We start from the raw sequence: 5,224 nt of genomic DNA, 5'->3' as shown, positions 1-5,224 counted from the left end.
TTATCACTTAAACATGGTCCACCTGTACATGTTTAAGTTATAACGATAACCTTAGATGTTAGTTTATTGGTTTGTGGTTAATGCAACTAAAATATCACATATTTTATAGACAAAGTAAATAAAATATCATATATTATTAGTCACATAAGAGTTTATTCATACAAGGTTTACAAAATATAGAACCCTACGAGATTTAGGACATCAACCCCAACAAAGCTATTTACCATTGGTGTATAAGGAATTCTTTTCATTTCCTCAACTTCTTGAGGTGTCTTAAGACACTGTTCCTTAGACAAATGAATTCCGTGTCTAAAAAGTAGCGTACCCTTCTTGGAATTTTGCATGTTATATCTTGACAAAATCTTGTCAATATAAGATGTTTGAGATAGTGTTAGCATTATGTTCTTGCGATTATGAACAATTTAGATTCCAAGAACATATTGTGCATCTCCCAAATCTATCATTTGAAACTGCTATGCTAGTAATCTCTTTACGTCAGTAAGAATCCTGTCTCATTCCCAATTAGCAAGATATCATCAATATAAAGGACCAAGAAAGCTACATTCTTATTGACTATCTTTTTGTAAACACAAGGTTCGTCAACATTTTGTTCAAAGCCATAAGATTTGATTGTAGTGGAAAACCTTATATTCCAGGATCGGGACGCCTGTCTTAATCCATAAATGGATCTATTAAGCTTGAAAAATTTTTACTCTTGACCATGTTCTATAAACCCTTCTGGTTGAGACATGTAAATACTTTCGTCAAGATGACCATTCAAAAAGGCAGTCTTGACATTCATTTTCCAGATTTCATAATCATAAAAGGCAACAATGAATATATTTTAATTGATTTAATCGAGGCAATAGAAGAGAAGGCTTCTTCATGGTTTACCCTCTCTATTTGGGTAAAACCTTTTGTCACGAGTCTGGCATTATAGGTTTGCACCTTACTAGTTTGGTCTTGTTTTCTCTTGTAGATCCACTTACAACCAATAGGTTTTACCCATCTAGTAGGTCTACAAGTTCTCAGACAGAATTGAAGTACATTGACTCCATTTCTAGGTCCATGGCTTCAGTCTATCGATCTCTATCTACATCTTCTATTCCCTATTTAAAGGTTAATAGATCCTCTAAGCCATCATCTGGTATGATGACATGAGTTTCTGTTAAACCCATATAGTGATCAGGCTATTGAACAACCCTCCCACTACGTGGAGACATTCTCATATCATGAGAAGGATGTGATGGAGCAATAACTCTTATTGAAGGACCAACTTGATCAACAACTTTTGTTGATTTATCTATAGTTTCTTTACTCATTTTATTCAATACTAGTTTACTGCGAGGTTGATGATTTCTTATATGATCTTCTTCTTAGAATGTAGCATTTGTCGATACAAATACCTTATCTTCTTGAGGATCACAAAATAACCGACCTTTTGTTTCTTTAGGGTATCCGACAAATAGACATATTTTTTTCACGTTTTTCTAATTTTTTAGGGTTTTGCACCAACATGTGCGTCAGGCATCCCCAAATTCTGAAGTGACGTAAACTGCCTTTACATCCTCTCTATAACTCATGCAGTGTTTATGAAATACTTTTGAGGGAATCATGTTCAGTATATGTACAACAACTTGTACTGTATACACCCAAAAGAACTGAGGTAACTGGGCGTAACTCAACATTAAGTGAACCATATCTAACAGGGTTCAATTTCTCCTTTCTGCTACACCATTCTGTTGTTGTGTACTAGATGCTGTGATTTGGGATTGAATTCCATGTTCTACTAAATAGTTATGGAATTGTAAATCCATATACTCACCACCTCGATTTGATTAAAGTGTTTTTATCCTTTTACCTAATAGGTTATCAACCTCAGTCTTATATTCTTTGAATTTTTCAAGAGTTTTAGACTTTTAGTGCATTAGGTAAACATAACCATATTTGGAATAATCATCAATGAAACTGACATCATATTCAGATCCTACCTGTGCTTTAATATTCATCGGACCACAAAGGTTTGAATATATAAGTTCTAGAGGTTCTTTGGCTTTAAGACTTTTTGCTAAAAAAAGATTTTTTAGTCATTTTTCCCTCAAGACATAATTCACATGGAGGTAAAGATTTGTCTTCTAACTAGTTTAGATGACCATTATTTACCAATCTCTCAATCCTATTGAGATTTATGTGACCAAGTCTTAAGTGTCATAGATAGCCGTTAGAAGAAATCTTTCTTTCCATATTTTGAGTTTCCGCCGTTTTAAACATCTCTATATTTAGAATGGTTTTTGCATTAATCGGTTTTAACACATGTAACTTATTTTCAAGTTTAGCTGTATACATTTGAACACCTTTTAAACTAATGAACACTTCATTTATATCAAAAGTGACTTTATGCATATGTTTCAGTAAATAAGATACAGAGATTAAGTTCCTTTTCATTTTAGGTACATAATATACATTGTCAAGTAAAATGTAAGAATCTCCAAAAATTAACTTGATATCTCCCATTGATTCTGCTGAAATGACTTCACCTGTTCCCACTTTGAAAGTCATTTCATTTTCTGATAGTTGCTTCCAGGAATTAGTTTCCTGTAAGAAAGTGCAAATATGATTAATGGATCCTGAATCCAATATCCAGGTTAAGTGAGAACACTCTACTAAACATGTTTCTATTACAAGTAAGCTAAATTTACCTTGCTTTGCCTTCTTAGCTTTCTTTTCTGCAAGATATTTAAGATAATCACGTTTTCAATGACCGTCAACGTTGCAATGGAAACATTTTCCTTTTGCAACTTTCGTCTTGCTTTTATTAGCAGGAGATTGTTTCTTCCCTTTTCCCTTTTTCTTCATCGGGATACTTTTATCCTTCGAAGATCCAGACTTCTTTTCGGAGGGCCTTGAACTAGATGACGCACCTTTATGAAATTTCCTTTGGAAAACAACATTTGCTTCCCCTTCTTTATTTTTTTTTATTAAAGATTGAAAAGTCTGGAGTTCATTGAGAAGAGCCGTTAAGTTGTAATCAATCTTATTCATTATAGCGTTCGTACGAAAAGTTAGAAAACTCTGCGGAAGAGATTCCATTATCATACTCACTTGGCTCTTCTCATCTATGACAACCCTGTTTGCCTCCGCGATATTGAAGTGGACCATCATGTCCAGGACATGTTCTCTAACAGAGGTCCCTTCCCTTATACGCGAATTATAAATGTATTTGATAGCATCATGTCGTGCTGATGAGGACAGTTGCCCAAATATCCCTTGCAACGACCATTTCGTGGTCCAGTCTTAAGCAAAACTCTTTTGCATAGAATGTCCCTACTCGCATGTCTCCATATGAATGGTTTTTTTTATTGCATCGTTTGTATCATTATACAAAGTAGGCTGCATCCAAAGTGTCCCTAGGATGAGGTACCCAATCTCATCCATATACTTGTAGACCTTTTTGGCTATATACTATAACTTGATCCTCTTTTTATGTCTCTACATAAAGTTATAGTATTCATGCAATAGCCATGGATTCGTTTATTGGATTTTTATTACATTATGAAATTTCAATAACATTTTTATTGAATATAAACTTCAATAAAACTTTCATTGATAAATAGAAAATGTTTCAATGATCACAAACTGCGAGCTTTTAGGACATCCCCAACATCGACATTACTATAAGGGCAAGCATCATCGAGAACAATGATGAGAATAAGTGGGGAGAATGGGTTGACCCAGAAATAGCATCATCGAGGACGATGACAATGTTAAATGGGGGAGAGGGTCTCAACCTTACTATGGCAGAGTGGGTTGAAACTCCTACAAAGTAGACAAGACAAGAAGCAAGCATGTTGACATCTAAAATGGTGTCATCCATTAGGCCAAAGAAAGGGCAAGAGAAGTGAAGTACCATGATGCTATCAAGGAGAACGATGCATCATCCAACACACAAAGAAGAGGGAGAAAACATGTCAGGTTGAACATCAAATTAGAAGACAAGCACCCGTGTCATTGGTGGTGTTAGTGACAAGCTTAGTAGGGCCCAGATGGGTCTCAGGCCATGACCTTGAAAGTCAGGGTCTTGTCGCGAGTTTGGACGAGCAACTCTAGAGTTAGATGCATATTGAGAAAATATGCACGCATATCGAATTTCATGCCAATCAAAGTTCAGATGAAAGATCCACAGTGGCAAGTGACCGTTCGCCATGATTCATATGCATGGGTGCCAGATTAAGAACTGTTCAGAAAGCACTATAGGGGGAGGCATGGTCTTGGATCTCCACTACCCCTAGGCCTTGGTGCCTAAGTAAGCTACTACATGATACATGAGTGTGTTGTGGCATGGGCAAGTGTCGCGGGATAAGTGTCTCAAACAACTTTCTATGAGGATGAGTAACTAAAGGACAATGTCAGGTGGCATAAGTGTGCCAATATTGCGCCTTCTTGGGAAGAGTAGAGGTTGGTATATATACTCGGGTTTTAGCACGGTATCCTCAAATGACACGATATGGTCGCAAGTGTCGTCATGGCCTAATAATGTTCATATTGATGATTGTCCCATTGGTCCCGATAAATGTGAATGACCCGAGAGTTTATTCTTGATAGATGTGTCCATATGTGAAATGAAGATTTATATCATTCTAAGGTTCGGGATGGCATTTTTTAGTACTGGTGCGCACTCGGTGAGCATTGGAAAGTTAGTCTTGGCTCGGCTAGAGGCAAGACTTATCCTGATTGGCAAGTTAAGCTAGTTCCTAACTTAAGAAGAAGCAGAAAGCTTATAGTAAGTTTGATAAAATAGTATTGACCCCGTGATGGGCCAGGACTCATGTCGATAAGACCCCGACTCGATATGAGGAATGAGATGACCGAGTGGTCGAGAACTAAGGTGAAGGAGAGAAGCTAGAATGTAAGAAGGGATGATGTACATTGCCTAGATAAGCTAAGTTGTAAGCATCAAGCTAAGAACATATGGTTAAGATAATGTCACTGGCGAATGAAAGAATGCTCACAGGTACGACTAGTTGATAACTTGTAGAAATACAAGTTATTTATGCCACCTTATCTAGATATTACGGCCAAAAGTTAGTAAATATGCGCCGATTGTATGAAGATTAGCTTAGAATTACAATAATTATAAATGATCGCAATTACACCCACTAACGCCATAAAGATGGAAGACAAGCCGAGTTTTACTTTGTTTTGCAGGAAACCAAGTCACCACTTG

The sequence above is a fragment of the Benincasa hispida genome, chromosome 1 (genome assembly GCF_027475165.1).
Source record: "Benincasa hispida cultivar pf3 chromosome 1, pf3_genome.v1.1, whole genome shotgun sequence".
Taxonomy (NCBI): Eukaryota; Viridiplantae; Streptophyta; class Magnoliopsida; order Cucurbitales; family Cucurbitaceae; genus Benincasa; species Benincasa hispida.
This window is presented reverse-complemented; position numbering follows the sequence as displayed.